Raw genomic sequence first — 11,827 nt, forward strand, 5'->3', positions numbered from 1 at the left:
ACTCACCACTCTCTGAGTAAAAAACTTACCCCTGACATCTCCTCTATATCTACTCCCCAGCACCTTAAACCTATGTCCTCTTGTGGCCACCAATTCAGCCCTGGGGAAAAGCCTCTGACTATCTACCCCATCAATACCTCTCATCATCTTATACACCTCTATCAGGTCCCCCCTCATCCTCTGTCTCTCCAAGGAGATACCACAAGATATGAAAGCAGAGGACCAAAAGGTTGGTAAAAGAGCTAGTTTAAGGAGTGTCTTAAAGGATAATAAATAAGGAGAGAGCTGGAAAGGCTTATGATAAATTTCAGATCTTACTGACCAGGCAACTGAAAACATGGCATCCAGTGATGGAGAGATGAAACTCAAGGATGATTAGGAGGCCAAAACTTGAGTATTTCAACGGGAAAAAAGTTAATGGGGGATTTTTGTTCAGCATTTAAATGAGTCTGATTAATCTGATCCCAGTTGCTACTTAATTTTTATTAATTAAGGCTCTGGTTGAGAAAAAGAAGGAAGCATGCATTGGGTTCAGGAGGTCGGGGACGAGTGAATCCCTTGACGCCTGTAAAAAGATTAAGAAAACACTTAAGAAGGAAATGAGGAGGGCAGAGAGGGTTTGAGATGGATCTGGCAGATAAGGTTAAGGAAAATCCCAAAAGGTTCCATAGCTATATTAAGAGTAAAAGGGTGGCTAGGGAGAGAGCAGGTCCCCTTTGGAGATTAGCAGGATCACCTATGTCTCGAGCCACAGTAGAGGATGTGCTTTTAAAGTTAGAGGGTGGAAGTTTACAGGTGACGTGATGAGCACCCAAAAGTGGGATTTTTAAAGAATACTTATTATCAGTGTTTACTGAGGAGAAAATCATGGTTGCTCAAGAGAAAAGGGAAACAAGTGGACAGAAGTAAAATGAGGGATGATGTCCTGCAGAATGAGTATAGGGAGTTAGGTAAGAAGTGAAGAAAAAGGACTGATCCCGGTGCCATGTGCTAGCAAGTTCAGAAATAGAAAGATAGGCCAGATGAATTCGTGGCTGAGGAGCTGGTGCAGGGGTGAGGTATTCAGATTCTTGGACTACTGGGATTTCTTTTGGGGTAGAGGTGATCTGCACAAGGACAGGTTGTACTTGAACCAGAGAGGAACCAATATCCTCACAGGGAAATTTGCTAATTGTACATGGGAAGGTTTAAACTAGATTATCAGGGGGGTGGGACTCTGAGCAGGAGTAAGTCAGAGGATAAAGCAGTGGCCAATGAGAGCAAGTTTAGTAATCAGGATAGCCAGGGGCACAGTAAACGCAGGGAAGGACTACTCAGTTAAATTGCATTTATTTCAATGCACGAGGTTTAATAGGCTCTGAGGACTGGGATGTTACAGCCATAATAGAAGCATGGCTGAGAGAAGGGGAGGACTGGCAGCTCAATATTCCAGGATACAAGTGCTATAGGCGTGACAGAGGTGCAGGTAAGTGAGGAGGGGGGGTGTTGCCTTTTTGATAAAGGAGGACCCAACAGCAGTACTTAGAGATGACATTCTTGGGGAATCCTCCAGTGAGGCCAGATGGGTAAAAATTAGAAACAAAACCGGGAGGGTCACTCTAGTGGGACTGTATTATAGATCCCCCAGTAGTCAGTGGAAACTTGAGGAGCAGCTGTGCAGAGAAATTGCTCATAGTTGTACGAATAACAGGGTTGTAATCATGGGAGATATTAATTTCCCTGGTATTGACTGAGCCATACAGAGTGTTAAGGGCCTGGATGGGGGGGGAATTTCGGAAATGTGTCCAGGAAAGTTTCCTGAGTCAATAGATAGAAGGCCCTACTTGGGAGGGTGCAGTACAGGACCTCTTCTTAGGGAATGAGGCAAGGCAGGTAACTGAAGTAGCAGTCACGGAGAACTTTGGCTCTAGTGACCATAATTCTATTAGTTTTAAGATAGTGATGGAAAAGGATACAACAGGTCCACAGGTTAGGGTCCTAAACTGGAGCAGGGCTAATTTGGGGGAATTAGGCAGGATCTAGCAGAGGTCAATTTGGTGAGACTGTTTTAAGGGAAAGGAATGAATAGCAAGTGGGAGGCTTTTAAGAGTGATATCAAGAGTCCAGGAGTAGCATGTTCCTCTTACTGTGAAGGATAAACCTGGCAAGTTTAGGGAAACCTGGCTGATGAGAGATATTGAGGCTCTGGTCAAGAAAAAGAAGACTACATACATTGGGTTTAGGAGATCAGGAATGAGTGAATCTCTTAATGACTGTAAAAAGATTAAGAATACTCTTAAGATGGAGATCAGGAGGGCAAAGGGAGGGTATGAGATGGATATGGCAGGTCAGGTTAAGAAAATCCCATGAGGTTCTATAGCTATATCAAGAGTAAAAGGGTGGCTAGGGAGAGAGTAAGTCCCTTTAGAGATGAGCAGGGCCACCTATGTCTTGAGCCGTAGTAGATGGGTTTAACTAATATTTCTCGTTGGTGTTTACTGCAGAGAAAATCATTGTTGCTCAAGAGATAAAGGAAACAAGTGGAGATGTTTTGGAGAACATTCGTATTACCATAAAGGAGGTATTTGCTGCCTTACAGTGCATTAAGGTGGATAAATCTCCAGGGCTGACCAAGTGCATCCTCAGACTTTGTGGGAAGCTAGAGAAGAAATTGCAGAGGCCCTTGTATTGTTAGCCACTGGTGAAGTTCCTGATGAGTAGAAGGTGGCTAATGTTGTTTTGTTGTTTAAGAAGGATAGCAAGGATAAACCAAGGAACTACAGGCCGGTCGGCCTGACATCAGTAGTGGGGAAGTTACTGGAGGGAATTCACAAAATTAGGAGGAGATGTTGATGGTGAAGAAGGTTATCATAGATTAGAGGGGGATTTTGATCAGTCAGGGAAGTAGGCCGAGGAGTGACAAATGCATTTCAATACAGATAAGTGTGAGGTGATGCATTTTTGAAAGTCAAACTAGTGTAGGACTTATACTATGAATGGTAGGGCACCAGGGAGTGTAATAATACAGAGGGACTTAGGGGACTCCAAAACTGGGGGGCATAGGTTTAGGGTGAAAAGGGAAAGATTTAAAAGGGACCAGAAAGGCAACCTTTTCATGCAGAGGGTGGTGGGTATATGGAATGAGCTGCCAGAGGAAGTGGTTGAGGCAGGTATAATTTAAGAAGCACTTGGATAGGTACATGGAGGGGAAGGGTTTAGAGGGGTATGGGCAGAATGCAGGAAATTGGGACTAGCTGGTGGGAAACCGTGGTCTGCATGCACTGGTTGGGCCAAAGGGCCTGTATCAGTGCTGTATTGCACTATAACTCTATTGACTCTGTCTGGAACATTGTAGTTATCAGGATTCAATATCAAATTCTCCATCTTCAGGTAACTCACTCTTTCTTTCTGTCTGTATACAAACTTTCTATTTCTGTCTGTCATCATTTTGGCTCAAAATTCTATTTTCTGTTTGTATTGTCAGCCTGCTGGGCCTGTTCCATAGCCTTTCTATGAGCAACCCTTTGCACAGAAAAAGAATCTTAATCTAATCTGAACCTGATACTATCTCCTTCATGTACTCATCTGATCTCACCCTATCAGAGATATTCCTTTTGATCTCTCCAACCCTCCACCAGCTTCTCTGTTAGTTCACTCTCTTCCCAGTACCGATGAAGGGTCCCATAACTGAAACATTTCACACAGCTATCTTGACTATACTCCCACCACTCCATTCCATTCTCCTAGTTCTTCTGGCTCTGTCGTATTTGATCCAAAGCTGACACAATCCCAAAAGTTCCTCTGAAACATCTTCCTTCTTCCTGGACCTTAGCTTCCCCTCAGCATAGTGGACAAAGCCCTTGACTGCATCCCTATCTCATTCCTTTCCTCCTAGACAGAGCAAGAACAAGGTTCCCCTTGTCCTTATCTTCCAACCCCGCCTTCGCTCTGTCTTTTTCTATTCATATTGTCTGACCTGCTGGGCATGTCCCACAACCTCAGTATTTACACAGATAAAGAAGCTTAATCTCATCCTACTTAACTGTGATATTTACTCATTTGGTCTCATTCTATCACAGAGATATTCCTCATGTTCTGCCCATCCCTTCACTACCTTCTCTGTTAATGAAAACTAGCTTTCTCTCATTTTCCCAGTTCTGATGAAATGTTCCAGACCTGAAATGGTAACAGTTTCTTTCTGCACAGATGCTGCCTAACTTGCTGAGTGTCTCCAGTAGTTTCTGTTCTTATTTCAGATCTCCAGCATCTAAAGCTTTTAAATTTTAATTTAAATGAATTATTTCAGCCAAACCGAACAAAAAACACAAAGATTGCAGCTGACATTGACATATACCACCTCAATGAACTTTTTCAGAAAAATAATTATTTGATAAGCAGGGGACATGTCACTAACCAAATAATGTTTCTGTTGGGATATACATATTCTCCAGATATCTCTCAAAACAACATGAACTCTTAGAACTCAGAACAGCAAGCTAGCTGTGTTAAGATAAGGAGACAAAAACCTGTCATATGAACAGTCTCCAGTTGTGGGATGTTCAGTCAACCATTGGAGCCAATTAAAAACACATCTGTTTCTGCAGAATGCTAGATACAGACATCCATAAATCCATCAATCCAGGCCGATATGTGACCAAGGTGTCAAAATAAATGAGCACAAAGAAGAAGAGTGAGCTGGCTAGAATCAGCTGAAGGGTGGTCTTATCTGATCAACAACATGCTGAACTAATGGTGTAATCTTGGATGTTGGCCATGGATGCAGGAAGCCAAGAGAATAAACAATTAACAAGGGGAGAATGGAAGTGCGTGTCATTTATTCTGCCTGACTTAGTCCAGTGATTTGATCATCTGTCACAATTTGCATGACCAAAGAGTTACGTGGTGGCACTCCATCAAAAAACTCAAAGCCAAATCCACTTGAAGTGGTTGCAGGTTCACTGTTTTAGAATCTTAACAAGTGAACAAACAAGATGAGGGTAGAGACATTCGAAAACAAGAGGGAAAATGTTGTCCAGCTTGGAGCCAATGTAAGTTAACAAGTTGATGGGTGAATGGGATTTTATGAGCCTCACAAGGCAGCAGAGTTTCAGATGACTTCAAAAGAGTGCAATAAAAAAGGACAGTCAGAAGTGCATTGGAATAGTCAAATCTAAGATTAATAGAGGTATAGATGAGCACTTAAGCTGAGGCAAGGACAGAGCTGAGGAAAAAGGTTGAAATGGACTGCTTTGAATCAGTGGACTGGACCATATTCAGGGAATCATCTTTGGATCTGAATGAATATGCCACGACTGTCACCCAGCAATCCAGAATCCGACAAGAAGTCCTACAGAAGGCTATCGTGAGATCGAAAAGGCAATTCCGAGTGAAGGTAGAGACACAATCGGATGCACGACAGCCGTGGCAGGGTTTGCATGCCATTACTTCTTGTAAGGCAAAACCTAACAGCATAAATGGCAGTGATGCTTCACTCCCTGACAAGCTCAATGCCTTTTATGCATGGTTTAAAAGGGAGAATAACACTACACCTCTGCAAATCCACACAGCATTCAGTGACTCTGTGATTTCTGTCTTGGAGGCCAAACTCAGAATATCCTTCAAGAGGGTGAACCCTTGCAAGGAGTCAGGCACCGGTGATGTACCTGGCAGGGTACTTAAAACCTATGCCAACCAACTGGCTGGAGTGTTCAAGGACATCTTCAACCTCTCACTGCTGCAGTCAGAGGTTTCCAACTGCTTCAAAAGGGCAGCAATCATACTGGTGCCCAAGATGAGCAGGGTGACCTGCCTCAATGACTATCGCCCAGTAGCACTCACATAATGAACATAGAACAGTACAGCACAGGAACATGCCCTTTGGCCCACGATGTTGTGCTGATCTAATTAAATTAGCAATCAAATGCCCAACTAAACTAATCCCTTCTGCCTACACAATGTCCATATGCCTCCATTTCCTGCACATTCATGTGCCAGTCTAAGAGCCTTTTGAACGACTCTATCGTATTTGCCTCCACCACCACCCCAGGCAGTACATTCCAGGCACCCACCTTTCTCTGTGTAAAAAAACTTGCCCCACAAACCTCCTTTGAACTTACCCACTCTCATCTTAAATGCATGCCCTTCTGGCTCAATCACTCAATAGGGTAACCATAGCTTCACTGTATTGTAAAGAATGGTGTTGATGAGGACCAATTAACAAATTTATTTATTGTCTTCTCCTGCCTTGTTACAATGGTACAGATTCAGGGTGTTCCACGCTCAATGGCAGGTTTTGATGGGCTTAAAGTATCAGTGCATTGTTTAGCAGAGTATCATTGCACAAGTATTAATAGAAGAGATTGCTTGTCAATTTCCAAAGCAACTCTTCTCAGTGACATTCCGTGGTGAAAGAGGCAGCCTGTGTTCTTAAGACACAATGGAGTCTGATTACTGCAGGGAGGTTATGTATAAACAGGTTCTTTTTCCAAGACTGGTTCTCGCTTTAATTTAATAATATTTATGGGAGTTTGTTTGTATGGGAGGTTTCCATAAATTGGGTCTTTGTAACGTGGGGAGAGCCTGTATGGGTTTGATGCAAGTGGCCAGGAGGTCAAAGAGCTAACTGAGTACAAGCCCAAGCTATTCTTGGATTGGAAGTTCCACTGCACCTCAGCGAAAAGAAACAGCTCTAAAGGCAGAGGTTCAGCAGAAGACCCAGGACATAAGGATCAGATGTCAAGGATGCTATATGTGCGGATTCTTCTGTTAAACACCCAAGGACCCACCTTGCTGAGGACCAAGAACAGAGGTCAAATTTCCAAGAACAGAGGTTGCTGGAAGGAACACTTCTAAAGACTCTTCAGCCGTGTCTCTGTCCTTGACATCAACGTCACTAACTCTATCCCACAGCAAACTATCCAGTCGAGCCTTGCCACTATACCAGACCAACAAGACACGGAAAAGGCCACATGCCACCTGAAAATCAAAAAGCGGGGACCACTCCTGCTGAAGTTCTAAAACTTGGCAGATTGGCACTTTAATTACAGCCACAGCTCCCATGTGTAGAAAGAGGAGGATGTGCCAGGGAACCTTAAATACTATAACTGTGAACTGTGATCATCTTATAAAAAGGGAACAAATCTAATTGTGGGATCTCGCCGTTGTCTGCCATAAAGAAAAGCATCATCAGGGAGATGATGACTCCCCATCTGCTTTCTCCCAGTGGCTGAAGAACTGCTTTCCAAATCACCGTGTGGATTCTGTACATCTCGAAGCAGTGGTCATGATCTTCACACTGGAGGAAGCAGCATCAACCATCCATACGTGAACTCTTTTGACCACACAAAAGCCTTTTATTCCATTAATAGAGAGGGACTGATGCATCTTATGAGCCATGATCATAACCAAAGGGCCCAGAACAGACCCAACCTCAATGCAGGCAAGTGTTAAGCAAAGATCGCCTGACATTTTTCTCAATCTCTCTCTCTTTCTCACTGCAATGTTGCACTTCATCTCCAACAAGTTTTCTGCTGAAGCTGAGCTGATCTACAAGACTTTTAAGCCTTCATAACCTCCACTCCGAAGCCAAGTCACCTCAAGAAACAAACAATCAACTGGAAGAACTCAACGTGTTGAGCAGTATGTGAGGGTGGGGGTAAAGGAATTGTTGATGTTTTGGGTCAAAGCACTGCATCAGGACACAAAATATCAACAATCCCTTTCCACTCATAGATGCTGCGCAACCTGCTGAGTTCCTCCAGCAGATTGTTTGTTGCTCCAGATTTCAGCATCTGCAGTCTCGTGTCTCCAAGTCACCTCAATGCAGTTATCAAGCTCCATGCAGATAATACTTCCCAAAATACACATTCAGAAGCCAAGTGCCAAGTCCAGATATATTGTTAACTCATTTGCAATTCCCTGGTTTCTCTCTCACTTTTTGAAATGGCAGAGTGACATGCAAAACTTTCCATCTAAAGGAATGGTCCCTGATTAGAAAGAATGGAGGCAAATAATAGTAAGGGCAACTGGAATAAAATCACCAACATACTTGAAAATCCATGATGCAGAATGCTGGGGAGTGAAGAATATGACAAACTGTCTGCATTTCACACAACCCGTTTCAGAAAAACCTCTGCAAGCTTTGGCCCAGAACAATCTCCAACCATCTTATGCAGCTAAGAAGATATTATCAGGAGACCTAGAGATGGATTGGCTGTGCCCTTTGGATGAATGCCAATTCTATCACCGGAATAGGATGAAGATGGATGTACATCGTCTCTAAACAAGGGCTGTGGAAACTGAACCAAAAAGCCTGGGCACATCTGGGAAACCATTGAAGAACTTGCCAGAATCAGAGGAATAAACAGTTTAGCCTCTGCCCTAAGGTGTAATGAGTGGTGGCCAGTGAGCCTTGCGTCAGTGACAGGAAAGTTACTGAAGAAAATTCTAAGAGATAAAGACTTATGTACATTTGGAAGGGCAGGGGGTGACTAGGGAGAGTCAGCATGGTTTTGTTTGGGGGAAAATTCTGTCTCACTAATTTGATTGAGTTTTATACGTTGTCTGTGTGGACTTCAGTAAGGCATTTGACAGGATCCCACATTGTCGGCTGGTCCAGAAGGTTAAGGCACATAGGACCCCAGGTGATTTGGCTAATTAGATGCAAAATTGACTTAGTGATTGGAGATAAAGAGTGATGGTAGAAGGATGCTTTAGTGATTGGATGTCTGTGACTAGTGGTGTACTGCACGGATCGGTACTGATATCTTTGCTGTTTTGTTATACATATTATCAACATGGATGTGAATGTAAGAAGAATGATAGGTCAGTTTGCAGATTACATGAAAATCAGTGGTGTTGTGGATAGTGAGGAAGGTTGTCGAGGCTACAGCAGGACTTAGATCAGATGGAAAGTTGGTAGAGCATTGGCAGATGGAATTTAATCCTGACAAGAGTGAGGCAATACACTTTGGGAAGTCAAATAGGGGTAGGACATATGCAATGAATGGTAGGGCATGAAGGAATGATGAACAGAGGGGCCTGGGGTCCAAGTCCATAGTTCTCTGTAAGTGGCAACATAAGGTGGTGAAGAAGGCATATGGCATGCTTACCTTCATAGGTCGGGGCATAAAATGTAAGAGATGGGATGTTATGTTGCAACTTTACAAAACACCAGTTAGGCTGCTCTTGGACTTGCTCTGTGTAGTTCTGGTCACCACTCTATGGGAAGGATGTGATTGTGCTGGAGACAGTGCAGAGTAGATTCACCAGGATGTGATGGGGAAAGATTGGATAAGGTGGGCATGTTTTCCCTGGAGCGAAAGAGGCTGAGGGGTGACCTGATAGAGGAATATGAGATTAGTGTAGATGGACGAAAAGGTCAGCATGGATGTGGTGGGCCAAAGAGCTTGTTTTTGTGCTAAAAGTAACAGGGAAAAAAATATTTTTCTGATTATTGAGCACACTTCAGCAAAAGCTGCAGTATAAGTCAGCAGCAGAAACACAGCATCTTTTTGAACAAAACAAGGATGAACTGAATGTGCATGCGGGCTGGAGCCTTATCTCTTGACGTCTGAGGAAAGAACAGAGCACTGGCCAGGTTCAGCCAAGAGTCATGGAAAGGACCCAATATCCTCCCATAAATTCTGACACCCTTCCCTTCCACTTGTTCAAGAACTATTGCTCATAACATCTTTTACCCCTAAAATTCCCTTTCCTACCTAATAATTTAAACTCCGTGTAACTATCCTATTTATTCTCACTGTTAGACTCTGGTCCCACTAAATTGTTGATTTTTCAGCTGACTTCAAAGAATGGGTCAGCTGTCAAAGTGATGCTGTTCTTTGTGCTTCTTCAAGTATCAAGGAAGACAGGAAATCATTAAACTGTATACATTCCAGACAGGAAAGTCAATCTATTGAACACATGGGGCATTTGTCGAACTGCACGTGCAGCTATAGGCATCAAGGAGCTAGACTGCAAACTGTTGCCCTGAATTTGGATATTATGAAAGGACTGAAACAATCTATTTAGCTGTCCTCCATGTCATCAATTAGTTATCAACCCACAGCATTGACTTAATCATACAGAATAAGTTCCTTCCTGTCCCACAGCAAACACCATTGTCCATGAAATACTGCTGTTCTTTCCTAGAGATATACTTATCTCTCTTATCTTCTTAACTGCGTCAATTTTACTTGCAACTCAGGTAATAATCCAGAGAAAATAACTGTTCTTTCCTACAGATATACTTATCTCTCTTATCTTCTTAACTGCGTCAATTTTACTTGCAACTCAGGTAATAATCCAGAGAATATAACTCAATGTGCTCACAGGCACGTTTGCTGGTGCTATTGGGGGGGGGGGGGGGTTAAACTGGTTTTGCAGGGGGATGGGAAGTTCAGCAGAGATTCAGGAGAGAAAAAAACAAATCTGAAAATGGAAGGTGGAAAATTACTGAGAGAGTTTGGAAGATAAATAAAGGTCGCAAATCAGAGAGAAAAGGAATGTGGCTCTGCATAATGAGCTAAAGGCACCCATAGACAAGTACGAATTACAGCTATTACAGAAACATTGTTTAAAAAAGGTCAAGACTGACAGCTCAACATCCTGGCAACTTGATTTCAGACGAAAAGGTAAAATAGGAGCTGGGATTAGATGGTGATCAATAAACAATCACAGCTATGTGATGCCAATCACAGATATGTTAAAGAGATCTATAGGCAGCTCAATTTGAGCAAAATGTTTGTAAGGTTGAAAAAGTTTATTGTGGCCGATGCAGCTTCCCGCATTTTCCTTGGAATTGTCATAGAGTCACAGAGAAATAGAGCATGAAAGACCCTTTGGCCCACCTTGTTCCTGCTAACCAGCAACATAGATCACAGAACAGTACAGCATAAGAAAAGGCCCTTTGGCCCACCATGTCTGCGCCAAACATAATGCCAAACTAAACTAGATCTCTTCTGCCTGTATATAATCCATATCCCCCCCATTCCCTGAATATTCATGTGTCTAATAGCCTTTTAAACACCACTAGAATCTGCTTCCACCACTACCGCTGGCATCCCATTCCAGGCAGCTGCCACTCTTTGTGTAAAAACAACTTGCCCCGCATAGCTCCTTTAAACTTTCCCCCTCTCACCTTAAGTGCATGTCCTCTGGTACTTGACATTTCTACCTTGGGAAAAAGAGTCTGACCATCTACCCTATCAATGCCTCTAATAATTTTATAAACTTCTATTAGGTCTTCCCTTAGCCTCCAACACTTCAGAGAAAACAACCCAAATTTGTCCAACCTCTCCTTATAGATCTACCCTCTAATCTAGGCAGTCTCCCTCTTCTGCCCACTTTCCAAAGCCTTCACACCCTTCCCACTATGGGGCAACCAAAACTGCACACAATACTCTTAAGTGCGGCCTAACCTAAGTTTTACACAGCTGCAACATAATTTCCTTACTGTTATACTCAATGCCGGAACCAATAAAGGCAAGCATGCCTTCTTTACCATTCTATCTACTTGTGTGGTCACTTTCAGGGAGCTAGGGACTTGGATTCCAAGATCCCTCTGTACGTCAAAGCTGTTAAGAGTCCTGTCATTAACTGCATACATTCCCCTTACATTTGACCTCCCAAAGTACAACACCTTACACTTGCTCAGATTAAACTCCATCTACCATTACTGTAACTGATCTATATCTTGTTGCATCCTTTGATAGCCCTCTGCACTGTCCACAACTCCACCAATCTGTGTGTCATCTGCAAACTTACTAACCCACCCACTTACATTTTGGTTCAAGTCATTTACATATATCACAAACTGAAGCACCAGAACCAGGCCTTCCTAGGCCAA

General features: G+C 43.0%; 1 protein-coding gene across 4 annotated transcripts in view; it reads right to left on the bottom strand.

Moving 5' to 3' along the window:
• LOC127572033 (solute carrier organic anion transporter family member 2A1-like) overlaps positions 1-11,827 on the bottom strand; it is a 214,675-nt gene that overhangs the window by 30,319 nt on the left and 172,529 nt on the right. The window lies entirely within an intron of this gene.

Source organism: Pristis pectinata, chromosome 6 (assembly GCF_009764475.1).
Source record: "Pristis pectinata isolate sPriPec2 chromosome 6, sPriPec2.1.pri, whole genome shotgun sequence".
Taxonomy (NCBI): domain Eukaryota; kingdom Metazoa; phylum Chordata; class Chondrichthyes; order Rhinopristiformes; family Pristidae; genus Pristis; species Pristis pectinata.